This window comes from Sinohyriopsis cumingii, chromosome 6 (genome assembly GCF_028554795.1).
Source record: "Sinohyriopsis cumingii isolate HCF-2022 chromosome 6, ASM2855479v2, whole genome shotgun sequence".
Lineage (NCBI taxonomy): Eukaryota > Metazoa > Mollusca > Bivalvia > Unionida > Unionidae > Sinohyriopsis > Sinohyriopsis cumingii.
In genome coordinates, this window is record NC_142966.1 from 55858949 (window position 1) to 55879700 (window position 20752).

Sequence of the window (20752 nt, forward strand, 5' to 3'; positions counted from 1 at the left end):
TGCACGAGTAGTGTAAACCGGCCGCGAATGTAGTCCGGTCCATTAGTTCTTGGCCTGGGTGTCCTATCCGGAACACTTGACTTCGGCTGTCTTATCTGGTCCCAGACAATATTATCCGACTTCAAATATCACAGAACAATAGTTTGAAATTAATATATTATTTAAGGAGATATTTCCAGTACACTGATTTTATATATTTATGAGACTAAAAACCTTCCTATTCAAAGGCGAAGTAGATATATGTCATTATTTAGTATAGGGTTACTTAAATGATGTTGATTGTTTTTACCTTTTGCATTTTCCCCTAATTTTTAGATTAATTGTGATATAAAGGTCACATTTCTGACAATGTTATAAAGGCCAGCATTACTTGTCAAGAACGATGTACAATAATAATGTACAGAAAATGTTTGCCACCCCAAGACTATACTTTAGATGCATACATTTGCTTTGAACCAGATAAGGACACCGAGACCTAAGCATTCGGGCAGATGGAATTTCCCGCCGAATAATATTGCTTGTTACATGTTATCCGATGTTACCTTTGTTTTCAGGCTCTTGTAAATAGATACAAGCAAAGACATGGATTACTGACACTAGCTGGAGAACGCTCAAAGTAGTGAGTGGGGATACCTTACAGACAATGGAAATCCCATTCAAAAAGGTCGTGGGAACGTTTACGGACAAGCTTTTTCAGACCCCCCCCCCCCCCCGGGAACGTTTACGGACAATGGGAATTAATATGGGGAATATTGAGACTATATACGGACAACAGGCGAAGTAACGTCCCAATACTGAAGATTGGTAACAATGTTGCAACAATGTTGCAAGAGGATGACCTCAATCGGGACCAAAGAGCTGGAAAAAACCTAGAACGTTTCGCGGGACAGAGACATATATAACACATACAACATACAGCCACAAACAACTATACAACCGACTAAAATAAATTGGGCAAGAAAGCAAATCTTTTCGAGGCATATGAGTGGCCCTTAAAAGGGCCTTATTTGTGTTTCCTCTTCTTCTTCTTCTTCTTCTATTTTCTCCACTTCTTCCACCATCTCCTCACTTTTGCAATAATTTCTATTTTTTATTCTTTTCCGTCTCTGGAATCCAGTCAGAATGTCCATCAATCTAAAGTTTTCCCGTATTTTCATCCAGTTTTCTTTTAGTCTTTCAAACTCCTCTTTTTTCTTTCCGTTTTCTTTGTCCTTTCTTTCTTTAGCCCAGTTATATTTAATCTTCTTCAGCTCTTCTTCCAGCATTTTTCTCATCATTTCTTCTCCTTCCGTTTGTTGGTCCAGCCCCAACTTCACAAATGACCACTCTGTCTAATGCATTGTGGCTTCTAGAAAGCACCTAACTTTGATGATATTTTCAAGTGCCTCCTTCAAGGTTCCCACTCTCACATATTCTGGTGTAATGAATCTTCTTAATTTCTTCACTTCCTCCTCAATCATACCTTGTACCAAATCTCTCTTTACTTTCAGGCTGGTCACAAAGTCTGGATTACCTGGATACTTCCATTCCTTCTCAAGCCTTTCCACCACATAGCCTGCATCCATCATCCAGTACCAGCTGTCTTTCAAACTGTTGAACAGAACAAATCTATTGCCATCTTCGTTTATTTAATGTTGAATGGCGCGAACGACGAACGCTTTGACTTTATTTGTGTCAAGCACGAACGTGAAGGAAAACATAAATTACACTCACTTCATGTATTATCTACTATCGACACAAGGGAATAGGAGAACGAACAAGCCCAAATATATTATTCACACACGGGAAGGAGAAAAACAAACCCAAATATACTATCCACACACGGGAAGGAGAAAAACAAAACACTAATATACTATCCACACACGGGAAGAGGATAAAAACAAGCCACTAATATACTATTCACACAGGGGAAGAGGGTAAAAAAAAATCACTAATATGCTATCCACACACGGGAAGAAGATAAAAACAAACCACTAATATACTATCCACACACGGGAAGAGGAAAAAAACAAACCACTAATATACTATCCACACACGGGAAGAGGAGAAAAACAAACCCATATATACTATTCACATACGGGGAGAGGAGAAAAAACAAACTACAAATATGCTATCCACAAAAACATACGCGAAAGCATAAAACCACACACTCTACTATCCACACAGAAGGACTGGAAAAAAATATACTCTACTATCCACACAAACGTACGCGAGCTCACACACAACACACACACACACACGCAAGCACGCACACACACATACACACACACACACACACACACACACACACACACTATCACATCAGTAAAGGATTGAGTGTTTATAATCACACTACACCATAATTACACCAATTGGCAACATGAATAGTCTCTTTTCTAGAAATCTGGTTAGCTCTGAGAAGGGCTGTTTTTTTTTTTTTTAAAACTCCAGATGCACCAGGCTAATGATGACATCTCCCAGGCCTTGCACCACAGATACAACAGTAGTAATGTGGGGCACCCTAGCGACAAGGGGACTTTAATGTTAAAATAGGGTCCCAAATAAATTTGTTTGATACCTCATGAAGATCATTTTTTACAATCTAGTAGACCAAAATTGACTTATAGAAAAATTTAGAACGATGACATACACATACACGGTTTCATTAAATGGTTTACGTCAATGGTTGCTATTTCTTTGTTATTAAATGTTCGTTCAAACGATATGTATGTAAGCGAAAGCTAACACACACGCACGCACACGCATACAAGTGTTACTACCTTGGGTGACAGTAGAACGGGCAGTACTTTAGTCTGGAGTGTTTTGAGAGATGGACAGATAGACTTAACATTACAATGGAGAGGGAAAGAAAGAATGTTAAAGAAAAAACAAACGTAGGACACCATATTTGGTTCCGTTATTCTTGTGGTATTAGAGGACAAATAATTTTTGAGACAGCAATACATTCTATGTGAAATATGTTCCTTGTTTTCATTTATTCATCAATTTCATTAAAAGGTAATGTGATATTTATTGTCGACTGACTGCTTAACATATCTCAGATTTAAGATATGCCGTGTTTCGCAGCACACGCTACCAACAATGTTGCAAAGTTTTCACAAATCTAAGAGCGGATAAAAAAAAAACAGCGCTATATCGCTCCTAGTTCTATCCACAGTCTAATCTGAGAGAAAATAGGTCGAATATTGTTACATATTTTCTGAACGTGTGTTTTGGTTTTAAAATTCAGAGTTAACCATGGGTAGGGTTATACAGTTATACGACATTTATTTAGGGCTTTCTTTTTCTCCTTGATTATATTTTTGAAGCCGTCATTTCACTATGGAATGGGTTGATTTGTATTTGGTGTGTTGTCAGTTTCAGTAATGGGGATGCTTTGAGTGCATTTATCGCTTCATGGATTTCATGTATGTATCTGTCGATGTCGTCTTCTCGTAAATTGGCTATAGCTGTACCGGTGAGTAGGGTATTGAATGTATGCCAGTCAGCTTTGTCGAGTCTCCATTTGGGTACCTTTGAGGAGGTGGCGACTGGATTTGTAATGTTTATAGTAATAAGAATCAGGAAGTGGCCACTGCTCAATGTGGATTCTCTACTTCCCAATTAGTCATATATACTAATTTGGGTGTGCAAATTGTTAAGTCAATTGTTGCTAGTGACCCGTCCTCTGGTGAGATTCTGGTTTTGGTAACGTTATTTAGCATGACTAGGTTGTTGTTAAGGACCCATTCTTCAATCAATAAGCCTCTCTTGCTTTGATGATTTCCACCCCATCTTTTGCTATGTGCGTTGAAGTCACCACATATTATATACTCACTCGCTGTGCTGGTTAATTGGGCATAGTTAAGAGGGGAAGCAGCATGTGATTTACCAGAGTCATACATACTGAAAATTTCAAATGACAAGTAACCACTGTGGACGAGTATCGGAGTTATGGAGTGCTGTTCAAATGTTGTATTTGGGAGTGAGTAGCTGACAAAGATGGCTAGACCACCCCCTTTTTTCCCCATTATCTCTCATGGTGAGTTTACTGTAAAAAACCCTGAGATTTTTGGTATATTTTTGAATTTTGGTGATTTAGGGTTTTAGGATGCAAATTATATCTGGTTTATATTTGGATTGTTGGAGTTTGATCATTAATTCTAGTTTGTTAATGTTTAATCCCCGGCTATTCCATTGCCAAATTATTAGTTTGTTGTATCCATTTACATGCTTTTATAATTAATTTAGTTTTATAGATTCTAATGGTCAAATTACTGTGTGGTTTCAATGTGTTTCTCTAATAAGTCTGACAGTAATTTAAAGAATGGGGTACATGGTATATGGTGGTTCTGAGAGAGAGAGAGAGAGAGAGAGAGAGAGAGAGAGTTGTAATTTTCCTCCAGGAGGTCTTTTATATAGTGTGTAATGGTGGTATGTGAGAAGACCTCAGAGTGGGGCATCCTTGTGTTATCTGCATTGCCTTTGCCTTTGTTACTTGCATTGCTCGTCATTGGTTTGTCTACAATCTCTCTTTTTGCTTGAGTTCGTACCTCCAGAATGAAGGTTGATATGTCAGGGTTTGTTGATTTGATGGTGTTGTTATTAGCATTGCTTTCATTTTTTAATGGGTATTTTACCTGTTTCTTATTATCATTTGAGGGCAAGGGAGAGGGTCCCTTTGTTAGTTGTTTTGAGGGTTTGAGTTGGGCGTGGTGAGGGGCGGGGTTAGGGTTAGGGATAACAGAGCGTTGTAGCGCTGAATCCTTTTCCTGCCACGTATTTTTCAAGTGCCTTGAGGCTTTTGCTTTTGTGTATGGTAATTTCTGTTCAGTCATGAGTTGTATTATTTCTTCTTGTCTCCTTTTATATGGACAGTCTTTGGAGATGGGGTGATGGGGTCCGTTGCAGTTTGCACATTTCTGGCCCGTGAATGTGCTTTAGCTACTGTGGCTGCCGCTGGAGGTGTCACAACGGTTTTTATTCTTATACTTGTTAGCGTAATGGGTAGCCAGACTGACGAGCGTTTCCGTTTATAATTGTCAAGCACGGATCTGAAGGAAAATATTCCTGTCACCAAAACTATCATTGATTATAGCATTACCCCAAAAACATGGAACGCGCGGACTTAAAAGAAACACTCACTCACTTTATTTTATACTTACAAACCCTAACTACTAACAGAAACTCACAAACTATTTGACAAGACATACTTCTATTTTTTAACTTACTAACATACCATTGGCAATTGAATTATTATATCTTTTCTAGAGTATTGAAGCAGCCATGAAAAAGGCTGTTTTTTTTGTGGAGCTCTCTCTGCTTCTGAAGACTGTACTTCTACGTCCATTCTTCTTTTTCTTTCTTGATTTCGTCTCTGAAGAGCTCGTGTATTAGGTCTTCGGTCACCTTCAACATTCTGACATTCTCTATCTCTATCTCTTCAGCTTTGGTATCATGCTTTGCCTGACACGATGTATATTCACGTAAGCTCCGATCAGCTTGGCTACTTTTGAACACATCTTCATAGGAGAATGAGTCAACAATGGATAGTCAGACTTGATTGATTGATTGATTGGACTACCCCGCTTATATTGTTCAAGCGAGGACGCGATAGAAAACATCCCTACCCTGTTAGAATCGGAACGCTAGGATCGTTTGATTTGAGGGTGAAGGATAGAAATAAGTCAAAAAGCATGTATTATGATAAAAATTTGAAAACAAAAGACAGACACATTTTGTTTAAAACAAAAACATTTTTATTCAAATAACTAACAACCAACAATTAACATTTTTTTCTTCAAACAATCAAACAATCATTTTGTTTCGCCAAATAACAAACTATTTTTGACAAGGTGGACAAGGTTGTGAAGTTAAGCTAGACTTCCACTGATGGAAGTCATTGGGCCGTTGATTTACACTACGTTTCCTAGCTAAAGGCAAAAGCTAACAATAATGGTTACAAAACCATCGATCTACTTTGTCATCGTTTATAGAAGAGTGACGATCAAAATAAGTCACTAAATGTTCTAAAGAATATCCAAGACTGCTTTGATGAAGGAAATACACACAATATTGTCCACACACCATGGAATCTGTGCCTTGTAATTTCACATTATTGAATCGTGTCGTCTGGGCATTTCTTCTCATAAAGTTGATGATGTCGTCTTGCAAAGGTGGCAATCCATATGAATCAAAATACTCCACACAACCCTCTTTAGGAAAGTAGACTACTACCCAGTGGGTTCCTGGGAGATGACTGTCGTCCGTGTTGATGACACAAGCTTGATTGTCTTGGGGTTTGCGATGAGGCAGTTCATCTTTACCACACACGATAGGATTCCAGGAAGCATTGTACGAACTGTGATTCAAAGGGTAATACAGTTCCAAGGTATCCATTTTTGTGTTATTTTGTTGTTTCCTCACAGGTAATGATAAGTTATCAATTCAATACGAACTTTTTGCTTGAAAATCTCTGACAAGTAGCCGTTTCTTCGCCTCGTCTCCGCACTCTGATCTCTAGAGCCATCAATGGAGGAGAGGAATGATCCCGCTAGTCTATACCACTGATGCAGCACGGCTTATTCCGAGATGAGACCCCAAGCTTCGTCCCGATACTCGTACAATTTTTATTCTTGACTCAGCATCAGACATTTATCGTACTGAATTTGACTTGGATGATCGTTTTGACATCCATAGCAATCTTTCGCGATCAATTCGGTAATTTGTTCTGCCAATTGTTGGCAAAACAGGAGACTAAATGTTGTTCTGGTTCTGGCCATCTGGACTTTACCACTATGTTATCTTCGTCTTTGTCTTGGGGTTCTACTTCCATGGTATCCTCCCATGTCCTTTCCAAAATGAACTGCCTTGGTCTGGAGTGAAATCAAAAGCCCCAAAAAGTGTAACCTTCTGCATAATCTTCGTACGAAATGCCGTGACTGGTGTTGGTTCCTAACTGACCGGCGGCTTCGTACAGGGACAAACACAATCTCAAGTAATTCTTCTCTTTAAACTTAGGTTCGAAAGGTCTGCTACACAAGGTCTTGCCATCGCGACTGACTTCGATCTTGGACACGTTGAAGTGATGAAACTCGAAAGGATTTTCATCGTAGGCTCCACTGAAGGCTGAATTATCGAGATACCAAGGATTAAATATTTGACTAACTGTCCTTGGAACAGATGAACTTTTATCATGGATCACTGGTTAGCGGGAATGGTGAAGGTTTCACTTCCACACGTCGTATCGGATACTTGGCAGTCGTTCTGCTCAACATGTGACTGATGTCGTTTCCCACTTTAGGTAACACTTCCACGCGTCACACGTAGAGTCTGGCTTCTTGGATGATGGTTTTGTAATCGATAACAGCAGCTAGGGACATCAAGTGGAAAGCGGAACTGCTAAGATTCAGTCTCAGGCGGACATCCACACCGTTCAGCAAATACTTCTCTTGCATCCACATGTTCAAATACAAGCGATCTTTCAGTTCTAAGCTACGGCTTGCTTTGAATTTGTCTTTACGGTCTTAAACCCCGTATTGTGGTCATCTACGCTTTTAAACTTCTCCCGTGTGTCAGGTTTCCATACAACGCAGGCAACCTGTGCGTGTTATTGGCCTCTTTCCCGTACGTCAAGAGATTTTCCAAGTACGCTCGATAAGGGTAAGTATCCATGCTACTGCTCATTAATTTGTTATTCAAGTACAAATCCACTGAGCTGAAAAAGGAATGCATGAAATTGTTGACGGGAGCTACTTTGTAGTCGTCTTCTAGTTCGGTATCATCCGTATCGATCACTCCGACTTTCAAGTACAAGTAACTGCTATTCAGATCAATGTAATCTTCGGGCTGTCCTTTGATTTTAAATTCGATGGGAGTTGATCCTAAGTCCTTGACAGAGGAAACGTGATGAAATTCGACCCAATGGGATTCTTGCATCGTCATCATGGTGGGTGGCATGGCAAACAGATGCAGTTCCGACGTGGAACAGGCGCAAAAGTCTCGGTGCATCATGTTTGTTTCTATGATTTAATAATCAAAAATGTGTAAGTCTCGGACGGTTCTTCTTAGTCTTCCTCGCTTTATTAGTATGAAGGCTTCTGATGGGGTGTTTTCTTCCTAGTCTCTTTCTGCCTTGTCCTTGCTGTGGTGTCAAGGAAGCATGAATGCCTGATTCGGTAGCATCCAGGGCATTTATAAGAGTTTTTCGACGGCCCAAAAGGTCTTTGCCCGTTTGAAGCAAGACATTTTTTCCAGCTCTCAAGAAAGCTTTTTTGGGTTTTGTTTGTCGATGATGGCATTTTGGAGAAATCCTTTGCCGTGAGTCAATGCGGCATCGTTCAAAGCGTGCCATGCTCGTGTCACCATCGGTTTCGAAACAGGAACCACCGAACGAAAGGCTGATTTCAGTATATCTCCTAAACCATGTCCTCGCTGTAGAGCGACTCCTCGGTACACAGGATACATGACTTACGAGTCGTTAGACTATCGTTTTCGAAAATGTAATTTCACCGTGACTTTCCCTTTGGAGAATGGAATATTTTGTCCCAGTTCTCCTTTTATAGCAATGTTGACAGTGTCGAAATACGACTTACTGACAGGTAAATAGAGAGGATGTACAAATTAGGTGTGAACGTGATAGTTGTTTCCACCTTTCTCGCCAGCGTTCGTGGTAGAATCCACTTTGAAAGGAATGACACGAAGTAAAGGTACGGAGGTGTGTCCCACCGCGTTGTACTCCACCACATTGGAGTACACCAAGATCAAATTGAGTCTTCGGTTCAGTTCTACCAGAGATCCAAAATCCCTGTAAAGTCCTTATTGCTGTTGATCATCGCGCTCAAATTCGTTTTTACCATCTCTCGAAATTGACCCAAAATGTCAAACAAACTGCCATTAAAAGTAATGCCCAACGTTTCGATATCCGAAAAATTTGATCATTATGAGACGTGCAACTTTATGCACTCGATCTTAACACTTATTTTGGATCTGTTCAGGGCTTTGCCAAACGCTTCCACGAATCTGTCAGCAATTGTGTCCACCAAATGTTTGCCACTAAATTTTTAACGTGTAGATGGTGAATTATGGATTGATTGCTGTTTTAGTGGGACCTGAAAACTTTATTGTATTCATCTCTTCTTGCAATTGTTCGTTCAGGATTTTAACGTGAAAATTGTTTTGAGTTTCAGTGATGTTTCTGATTTGTGTATGGTAATTCATTTCCACCAAAGCCACTTCCCCATGTGCTTCATGATCTAATTGGATTGTCTGAGGTAATTTGGCCGTGTAACAACACAAATTATTGTTGGGAAACATCTCCATGAACTGTAACTCGGTAAGGTTAGGTAAAATTGATTGTTGTTGTTCATAATTCCAGAGTTCTGCTGCTGTGCGAGGGGTCACTGGAAGTCAGAGGAGTGTCTAAAAAGGATTATTGTGGTAGTGGTTGTAGGTGTTGTTAGGGTGGTGACTGACGTTAGACACAAGGCTCCCGTTGTTTCAGTTCGAGGAGTATTTCAGGGAAGGATTGGAAAGAAGGAAAGCGATGCAACTACTCAGTAAAATGGTCCACGATTGTTTTTCTCCTTGTTGCAAACTCAAATTGGCAATGGCCGCACCGATGACACCCTACACCACAAAGACTTGGCAGAAAAAGACGATTTGCCTTTTAGGCACACATTCTCTACACCACACAAACAAGGGTTGCTTTTGTAGATCTTGCAGAGAAGAACTAGATGATGGAATGGTCACTGCGGTTGAGGCTGTGTGGAAGGGATGGTGGTCACTTCTTTTTTTTGTCGTTGACTTGCGAAGCGTCGATACAAAAATCAAAACGGGGAGGATATCGTTTTGGACGCAATTTGACTTTTTTGACACGTCTTTATCCCACTTTACTAGTTCTTCGTTCGAAAATGCTTTCGATGTCGTACATTTCATCTTCATTTCTGGTCACGCGATGTAACTCGGGCAAGTAAAACGTTCCTTTTAACACTTTCCCGTTCATAACTTCGAAATAATTGACGGCAGGACGACGACCATGCACTCGTCCAGTGACACGAAACAATTCGGTGGTCTGTTTGGGTAAGTAACTTTTGTCGGAAGTGCGTTTGGTTTTGCCCATGCGCACCCAATTACCTACTGACAAAGCTCCAAACAGGTGCTCAAAAACGGTCACTTCGTTGTCGAGAGTCACTTCTTGAGGGGACCGCTCCGGTGGCCTAGTGGTTAGAGCGTGCGCCTCGGATGCGGAAGGTCGTTGGTTTGATCCCCAGCCAGGTCATACCAGAGACTTACAAAAATGGTACTAACAGCTGCCTCGCTTGGAGTTCAGCATTACGAGGTTAGTATTAGGACTGGTCGGTCTGGTGTCAGGATAATGTGACTGGGGGACATCATGCTACATGTCTGCGGCATGATGCCCTAGTGCTAGGCATCATTATAAACTGCCACATTGCAGACATTGTAGCGATATGACTGAAAGATTGTTAAAGCTACGTTAAAAATCGAAATCACAACAACTTCTTGAGGGATACGTCCGATGCTTCGATGGTAAGATTGGCTGTACGCGTGAACCAAGTGTGGTAAAACGCTGAAGTACTTGAGAGTGTGTTGATGTGTAAAATATTTCCACATGCGTTCTTTCAAGGAGCGTTGAAAACGTTACACGATGCTGGCTTTGATTTCAGGATTCTCGGTGGTGAAAAACTAATGTCACGTTTCTTTATTTCTTTTCGGAATGCTTGGTTAAGAAATACGGCGCCTTTGTCAGTTTGTCATCGAAGAGGTTGATGACCGCTTTGTTTCAAGACCAGTTTGAGGGCACGCACTGGCTCACTGATCGATTTGGGAATCAATGGCACGACACAGGTAAATTTTAAAAAGATGTCGTTGACACAAAACAAATATTTGTAGCCAATATTGCTGGTGGCCAAGTGAGAGTGGATAGAGCTATTTCGTCTAAAGCTTTCTAGTGAAAGAGTTGCAGTCGTTTCAATTGTCGACCGTACTTTTGTAACTTTTCTGTTTCGGACAAATCGTTGCGATCCATCAATGACTGCAATTTGTGTTCTAAATGGGACATCTCGGTCAAATAAGGATTGGGAGGCAAATGCTGGGTCCGTTGCTCTTGGCAACGAGGGTATTCCATCCATTGTTTGTAAGGCACTTAAGCCAGGTTTCGTCCTTTGATTCGATTTCATTGGTCACGTCTGAGATTTTTGGAATGCAGAGTTCCCTTTTATCTTGGTCCTTTTTATCTTGCTCCCATGAATCCTCCCAGAAATGTTCCCAATATTCCTTTCAGCAAGGATCCTAACAACACGGGCAAAATTCCACCGCGTTGTACCATCATCTTTTTCTTTTGACGAATGAGTATTTTCTTTTGAACCATTTGGCGGAGAACGTAACGATGTATGGCTCAGCATTTTGTTTTGGTGTTTATACAAAGATATCGTGCCTTTCAAGACGTTCAAACAACATTCTTACACGGTATCGATGACGTCTTTGGAAGCTATTTGAATGCGTTTTGTTGCATGGGTGGAGAAGCTTTGGACAGGACGGATAACATGTCCCCATGTTTGACTAAACGAGGAGGAAGTCCTTTCCTTTTCTTTCCTTTCGGGGTTAGAAGATGTATGGCTTTGGGTGTTTGGGGATGTAGGTGTGTGACATCTTTTGGTGGTCAGGAGCACAAAAACACTGATCCCATTCTTTTGTCACAAAACTTTTTTTTATACTGGAATGTGTCGCCACTTATTGTCTTTACATCGTATCAACTTGATGACAGACATCACACGTCGTGGAGGGGTTCCCAACTGACTAAATCGGGACAGTTCTTGCTTGGACAAATCCAGTAAACTCTGTAACATGCCTGATCTCTCTTGGACTTTGATTTTGGGGCCAGGTACTTTGTGAGCAGCTGCCACTGTAGCTAAAGAGGTGGAGGGTTTCACCGCTGGATGAGAAATTTTTGGAAACGCGGTTTTACATCGTTTTATCAAGTGAGGAAGAAGCGATGTCAAAGTGGGTATGGGTGGCATCACCAGCAACGGAGGAGTGGAAGAACCTGAGGCTACTGGAAACGCGGTCACCGTCGTTGCTGGTCGTTTTATGCGAATGTAAGGTTGCGTCCTGACCATAGTGTTTCTTTTGAGTGGAGAAGCTGTTTTTTTCTTCTTTTTCTGGGGTTGTGACCTGGTCTTGACACCGTTGCTCTTTTTCTTCTTTGGGGTTTGTTTGGCATTTTTTTGGAGTGGCTTTATTCTTGGGGAGAATTTCGGGGACATTAGGATCCCATTTTAAGAGTGAGCGAATGATGACACCTCCTGGAGAACCGCTACCTCCAGGTTTCAACATGATTTGCTTTTTGTTGGAGTGTCGATGTGAGGATCGGCCAGTTTCGTCAATTCTATTTTGTTTCTCTCAAAAAAGCTCTTTGTTTGATGAGGAATGTGAATGATACCTTGCAGTAACTGACGTGCTGTCACCGTAAACCATTGCAAGACTTCTTTGAGACTGGCTTCTAGGAAATGAGCACGTATTTGTGGAATTTATTTCGCGATTGATGCCGTACAAGGCTCCAATCAATTGACGGGAAGATGAGACTGAAGGGACGTGATGTTGACGCTGTGTGTGACAGATCCAAAGTGTCCGAGGTTTTTATAGATTTTTTTGTTAAGTCGACGACGAGCACGTGTATACGACAGGCCCTCGTTTTGGCACCAGTGGTGAAGCAGGTGGGTACGAGATCGCAATTTATCGAGAGTGGTGGGTTTTAAACCCACGAGTAAATAGGCGAGTGGGGTTTGAGTGTCATCGTCGTACGCATGAGTCAGCCAAGGCGTTCCCAACTGTTTGGCTTTGAATAACACTTGCGATTTATCGCTAGGGCTTTTACATAAGACCAAGTAATGAGCACTGAGACTGATGGTGCGATGGGCTTTACTTTGTTTGAAACAAATTTTGAGTGCTGTAAATGACACTGACATTACGATGATGCCCTTGCACAGTGTAATTCATTCTTCTTCTCCTAACATGTCATCGAAAATGACTAGATGGGTTTGACTGGGGTCAGACACAATTATGTCGTCTTCTCCAGGAAAGCTTTCCACAAACACGATGGAATCGCCTTGACTTATCGCAAGTGCTGTCACTGGCGATCAATGTAGATGCAACTGTCCGTGTCAAAGTACAGCACACAATCACCTAACAGTTGTAAAGCTTCGTACAATTTGAAGCAAGCACGTGCTGTCACGTAAGCCGCAAAGGTGACATTTCCAAATGCGTCGGCTTGTGCAAAGTCCAGTTCTTCTGCGTAATTGACTAAGATCAAATCCTCACGAACGGCGTACTCGTGTTTAATGTATTTGGGTTTTTTTGCGCGAATCATCTGAAAGTTTCGGGAAGGTTCTGTCAAATACTCTATCTTGGGTAAACACAGTCGTTGTGCCATTTTACCCCACAAGCAATTTAACATCACTTTGGAAAGCGGTCGCCTTGCTTCGTTTTTCTCCACGTGGTCTAAAGCGATGCCTTCCTTCTCCCAGTATTTCTCTTTGAATTTATTTTGGTCTTCGGGAGTGTGGCACTAGGAAGGATACCCACTTGCTTTTTGTTTCAGTTTCAAAACAGCATCCACGTAGTCTGAGAAAATGCCTTTCTGAGTCTCGTCGCCCTTTTGATACTGTTCTGTCTTGGGAAGGTAGCAAATTGCGTACAATTCTAACAGTGGGTATCCCAGGTCCAGAGCTTTGAACAATTCCACACTGACCCACGTTCCCGTCAAGGCGGGTTCTTCCTGGGTGTGTTGACAAGGCCGGTCTTGGTTACACGTTTCAGCACAATTACGGCACAAGAGAAATATCAGTTTTCCTTGGCAATGGTGAAGTAAAATGGGATGGTACAAGGCCGTGGGCGGCAAGACTTTACATTGTATCAAGCTTTCGTATTGTCGAATGTTGTCCAGGTCGATGTGTTCTGTCAGCAATTGCGGTTGCCATGCGGAAAAGAGACAATATTTGCACACGTATGGATACAATGAACACAGGTCAAAGTATTTGATTTCCTCTCCGTTCTCTTCGTCGGCGTGGTACATCAAACAGGTGGCATTCGTCCGTCCTCCGTACAAACTGTCCCGTGGGTTCAAACAGTCTATCAGCTCGTAACTTTCCACGACTCGTTTAAACTCGGATCGGTTTTCAAACGGTGATCTTACTCGTTTTCCCACATTTCCACCACTTGGTATCCTTGGTGTTCTAACTTCAAGCGCCGCTGAGAAGTGGCCTCGTACAAATCTTCCATGGTCCATTGTAAAAACTCATTTTAGTGCCACGTTGAGGGAAGCAGATGGGACATCTGTGAAATAAGCATTCGTTAAACCTGTACACGGTCTTGGGGTTTCCTAAGTCCCAACCATCCACCGAATACGTTCCGATGGTCTTTCCGCTTCCTTCATTTGTCTTCCTTGTCGCACAAGTAATGTAGCCAGCATAGGGCCTTGACCGAGTAGTGACGTTTGACAAATATTGGTCGTTTGAAGGCTGATAACAACCAGGGTGTTTTCGGAATCTTTGTCGGTACTCTAAGGAACACACTTTGGCAATGGTGCAGTCTTCTTTCAAAGGATCGATCCCGCCGTGCTCCATGAATAATTCTCGAAATTGTCCACAGCAACGGCGAAAATGTCGACGTCCGAACGACAATGCTTTAACATTTTTTCCTGGAAGTCGAAAGGGTCTGAGGCGTGCGTATGGTTCCAAGCGTAGAAAGCTTCTCGTTGTTCGGTACGCATGTTGTCGGGTCGTAATAGTGAGCCTCAGGCAAATGGGGTAGAACGGCATGTTGATTGGCTTCAGTATTGAAAAAGTGCGGGAAACAGCCTTTGGCCATTTCTGTCATTCCAAACGTTTTAGGCATTCGACTCAAAGGCATGGCCAAGTAACTCATCGAGTCTTTAAACTGCACTTGTTCCACTTGCATGGAAATGAGTTTGGCTTCATTCAAAGTCATTTTTGGACGTTCGGTACTTTGTTCCGTATAGTATCTCAAAAGAAACTGTCCATCGTATCCCGAGAAATTGTGAACCATCACCTTGTCATGGCGATGACAATCTCCGTAATGTTCGATGTCTTCTTGGCTCCATGTCTCGTCGATGAAGTCTAAGATCTATTGGGCGAAATCGGCTAGCGTGTTCCGTCCCCGAAAGATTTGTTTGTGAGGGAAATGACTAATGATAGGCTCTTGGAAGCACTTCTAGCATGCTCGATGAGCCACACAGAAATTAGGAATGTGAATTCCGGTCTCTTGCATGCATTCGAAATCGAAAAGGATGAAATTATCTTTCTTCTTCTTTTGGCCATCGTCTTCCTTATGATGACTGAACTATTATTTTTGAATGTAGCATTTGTGTTCCAAGTCTACGTTTTGGTGACAAATGTGACATCGTTTCTTTCTAGAACATACTTGTGACTTGGCACTGTTGGTACGTACACCTTATCCACAAATAGGGCACAATCTCAGTTGTTGACAAGCAATTTCTTCTGTAAACTTTGCGTCTTTAGATGTTGTTCGTAACAGGCAGGGCTGACAAAAGTGCGCTGACAAGCAGGACAATGCACTCGTCCTTGTCCTTCGTCTAGGCAGGGTTGAGAGGCCAAACATCCTGAGCATTTCGATCCACTATGCTTGTGTTGCTTTCGATTGTTATAGCCATATCATATTTCTCACAGTAATAACCATTTCCCAGGAATGTAATGATATTGGTGATGTTATAGAAATGTTCATCGTGATGATAGACATGAATGTATTTTCCGTCTTTGAAATATTTGCCTCGAAACACGCACTTCTAGAGGGTGCACTTTCAAGGTGTAGCGTGGAGCTAAGACGTCTTGCAATATTTGCATTTCAGGAATGCCACAGGGTGTGTCTTTGGATAACCCCGCTTGCTGTAAAAGGAGTCCTGCCTCTCTTAGTTGTTTGGCTCGGTACGATCTTTGAATTGCTTGCCAAGCTCTTTTCCATTCTGCCGTGTCGTTCTTGTTCGTCCTACCACGATGACACGGGCTGAACACAGCTGGTCTTGAGGATTGTTAATTCGGACGAGACTCTTGTTTGTGCTGCAAAGTTCATCCACCAATAAAACCTTTTTGCGTCCTGCCCCTTGGGAAAGAGACTCGTGGGTCATGAGCAGTGTCGCTTTTCCATCGGTAATGTGAAATTTGTCGTTGGATTGTTGCACGTGTAGAATCTTGTCGATGACTTTGGAAGGTATCAAATCTGCTTGGCTGCTAAACTCGATCCAGACGGGACACTTCAAACTGTAATGATGAATGGAAAGTCTCAAGCGATCGTCTTCTTTGGCTTCACATTTCCGTTTCAGTGTGGTTTACAAAGAATCCCACACCTCGGTGATAAACTCCTCTGATTTTTCCAACCTTACTTTGGACTTGAAATATTTAAACTTCACCATGTACGTGTAAGCTGTGGTTCTAAATTTTCTAGACGAGCGCTTTTCCGTCTCTTGAATGTGATAGTACTTTTCAGGGTTTACTGGTGGTGAACTTTGGTTGGGTGTACAATCTCTGGGTCTGGATTCTGGCTCACTCATGTCATCTTCAAATCACTGGCATGAATTTATGCCAAGACTTCAACTACTGTACGAGTCGACGTTTCTGCCTTTTACTTTGTTCCCCTTTCTCTACGAATAGATGAGATCGTTTCATCTTGACTGAAAAAGTCAAATGACTACATTTTAAACGCTATGGGTACCTTTATATTCATGTCACACCAGTGTATATATAAAGGGTCAGTGTATTTACTTCTAGTATTCATTTCACTCTCAAGCCGACCAGAACGATGGAAAAGCCTACATATATCGAACTTCTGATCAAAGCTTTGCGAGGTGTCATAAGAAAAGTTTCTTGGGACAATCCGACGGACTGCGCCCCCTCCTTTCGAGATAAAAGTGAAGATACTTGCTATATCTGTAAGAAGAAAGGACATTGGTCTTCAGAGTGTCCAGACCGTCATAAAGCAAGACAGGTTTCAGAGGAGATAAGTCAAGATACCTGTTATTGTCAAGAGAAAGGACATTGGTCTTCAGAATGCCTTAGTTTAACGAGACACTACATTCCTATATTTTTTCCCCAGATCGTCTGAAGGAAGCACAGGTAGATCCGATTTTCAAGACGAACAATCTTCTTGGCATAAACAACTACAGAGGAGTAAGCATTTTACCCATCATATCCAAATTGTTTGAGCAAACAATTATAACCTCATTGACATGCCTTTTTGGGGACATTTTTAATAAATATTCGACGACTTTTCGAAAGGGTTATTGATATCACACCTCTATTTTACGTTTACTCGAAGACTGAAGACAAATATGTAGCCGAAGTTCTGATGGATTTATCAAAGGCTTTTCACCGTCTTGATCATGCTATTCTCATTTGCAAGCAACATAATTTTTTACTGAGCTATCTGTCAAATCGAAAGCAGCATCTTAAGTCGCTGGGTTTCTTGAGTATTTGGTCTGAAAATCAAAAAGGAGTTCCAAAGGGAACTATGCTTAGACCGTTGTGTTTTAATGTTGTTTTAAATAAAAATTTTCTATAATTTTATTCAATATAGGGCTCTATATAATTGTACTGATGAAAATAAACTCTATTCTGTTCCATCTAAAACTTTCTAAAAGAGCACAACGTTCTGATTGTCTGCTTCACCATGAACAGAATTCGATGCAACCTTAAAAAGTTTCAAAAGGTAACTGTGGGTAAAATGACATTTAGTATGAAACCTGTGCTTGATGTAAGCAGTGCCGCCATAAACTGTGAAGAAATTGTCGAACTGCTATGAATTGATTTGACCATCTACTGCAGTTTGAAGCATATGTAAAAAAAGTGTTGATTTAAAGTTTCAAGACATGTCTTAAAACGTACTTGTCAAAATATTAACAAGGCTCAACAAACCGACAATTCTATATGCTTTTATTCTTTCCATTTTCAAATTTCATCCCTTAGCCAGGCACTTCTGACGTGATAAGAACGCTACCAGGCTTGGAAGAAATGCAAGAATATTATCTGAGATTTGTGTAGGACGATTGCACCAGAAGTAGACAATGCACTCTTACGTAAGGCAAAATCTCCAAGGCCCAAAGCGCATAGACTTGGGTTAATGGCACTTGAGACTTTGAAAATTCTGAATACATTTACTCTGCAATGTTTGTATTATTTCCTACGTTATCAAGCCAAGAAATACAGTTTTAGAGATTCAAATAGTTTAGAAATCCCAAGAATTAAAACCTTAACGCAGGGCAAAAACGTCTACGCAGGCGCTTTTACGTTGAATGAAATTAAAGTTAATTTAGATAATTAATTTCGTCTTCGAATTGTAAAGGCTGTAAATATAAACCTACAAATAATAACCGTCCCACCATGTGTCTTGCCACGTCGACAACATATGTCTGTGCTTACTTTTGTAGGGCTAAATCTACTTATCACTCTTCAGGTCCAAACGTCTGCTTTGATATAGTTGTTTAAACACAAAATAATTCCTTTCTTAAAGTACTGAGCAAGCGTATTATATTAAGTTATATACTAATTGATTTGTCTCACGGTATTTATGTATGAATGTATTCCTAATAGTATTGATCTAATGTCAATGTTTTATATAATGTATGTAAAAAGCTTATATTTAACTGTTGTTCTGGTCATCCCAACTATGAATTTTGTATATTAGTCTTCTTTGATAATATTTATTGTTTTTGTTTTTTGTCTTTTTTGTTCTTTAAAAGGTAGGCAATCTTTGATATGTATTTACATCCCTATCTGTATTGAGGTTAATACATTGGCCTGTCAAAAAATTAACTCTTTCATGGGCATATAAAAAATGGAAAGATAGAATATGGTAGATGGAAACCGTGCAAAACAGTAGCAACATGTAAAAACCAACGAAATCAATAGAAGTCAACAAGGCATAAGGCATAATTGTACGAAAGCATAGCTTTTATAAGTTGTTTTTCACCTGCCCAGGACAACTCAGTCTCGTTTCCGTAGTGAAAAGCACAGCGTTAACCCTTCAGACGGATTATTTAGCAACTTGAAAGATCTCTTGATTTATAATGAAAATTAACAAGTTCTGTCTTGTTTGATACCGGGGATTAAACATATTTCCTAAGGTGTATTTCAAACAAATGGTTTGAAGTGCGTGTGTGTGTGTTTGTGAAATTATGTGACCTATGGTGGTGTTTATAGTTTTATATTTGGCTTAAATGTACAAATATTCATGTTGCAACATACAGTATACAAATAAAACAGAGCACCGATTTATTTTCAATCCGAACGCCAATTCTTGTGTCATTTCTTCCAGAGATGCATGCCTTTTTTTAAACACATGCCCTCAGTAAAATAGTTAAAACAGGAACCGATGCAGCACTAGACGTAAAGTTTCAAATTTGCATTTTCTCCAATATTTTTTTTGATCGATATAATATTCGTTATTATACAGAAATTCCTAAACCATTCGTACATTTGTCATTTTGTTAATACTAGGTAAATTTTTATACATAAAGCCATTTTTTGTTTTAAAAATGGAAAGGTCAAGGCTGACACATGTTCGTACCTGTCGTGGTACGACAGGGGATCATTATAAGGCCCGGATCTCATGAAGGCCAGCGGCTGCCGGATCCATATCGGACGCGTTTTAATTAACCCCTAGCTTGTGTTGATAACGACAAAAGTAAGTACAGGACTGATTCATGCTGCATTTTCTGTCGTTAGGTGCTTATTTTCATGAGATATAGCAGAACTGATCGCAAGTATTAATGTGATTTACTTCGTTTCGTTTGGTGGCTGTGATGGGGTTATAACGCCATTTTTTCAACACATGATAAGGGAGAAAAATGCATTGAAAATCCGTGGAGTGAGAGTGAACAAGAAATAATTGAACGTGGACTTACGCCAAGTAACCTACAATGACCTGGTTCTCGTAATGTTATGCATACACTTTCCATGGGATTTAATTAACGTGTTCACAATACCAATGAATAATGACACATTGCAACAGCTTGTCCAGTGTTCGGTAAGTTTATTGATTAGAAGACACACACATACAATAATAACATACTCCCACTAATACAAGGTTCTAAAAATATTTTTAAATATTAAAACGTGCGAAGCCGTTTACCCTCTCTTTTTTTCCCCCACTGTGATCGATCATCAGAGAAACATAGGGATGGACAAACCCAGACAAGTTTAGCTATTCTTACATTTTCATTTTTGGTATCCTGCTACATGAATGAATGTGTGGTGCATTTGACAAGGTGAATGATTTTAATTTTCAATCAACGGGCCGAAAAAAAGTGCTGCTTATTCCGAAGTGACCTCAAACGGGAGGCACTTGAAAAAGAACGTCCTATTACCACGGCTGTTGAGAAATACAGTGACCGTCGGTAGAACGGTATCACATTAAAACTTTAAAGAAATCAGGGAATAATTTGTAAAAGCAAGACATTTAATAACAAAATTTAAATATTAAATTCATAAATTAAGTCAAGATCATGTTATGTCCGAGTTGAATTAGATCAATTAAATAATTACGATTAATGATATTCGTATGGCTTATGTATGGTTAACCCCAGCTCCCCGTAATCTTTAATCGCCATGTTCAGATCACACTTTTTATGAATTTGAAAGGGATGACAAGGTTCATTAAACTGACTTCATACTCACGTCAAAGAACCCACACTGAAAGAAAACTCACACGGTTGACAATATACACA

General features: G+C 40.4%; 1 protein-coding gene across 3 annotated transcripts in view; it reads left to right on the top strand.

Moving 5' to 3' along the window:
• The first annotated feature begins 19604 nt into the window (after positions 1–19604).
• The window catches only part of LOC149796975 (protein mono-ADP-ribosyltransferase PARP15-like), a 62779-nt gene continuing 61631 nt past the window's right edge, over positions 19605–20752 (top strand). For 2 of the 3 annotated variants that reach the window (XM_089961660.1, XM_089961663.1), the window contains exon 1: positions 19605–19710. The gene's annotated coding sequence lies outside the window, so the exon portion shown is untranslated. Of the gene's footprint in view, positions 20053–20752 lie in introns of all 3 variants that reach the window. The other variant, XM_089961661.1, reaches the window with a different exon arrangement.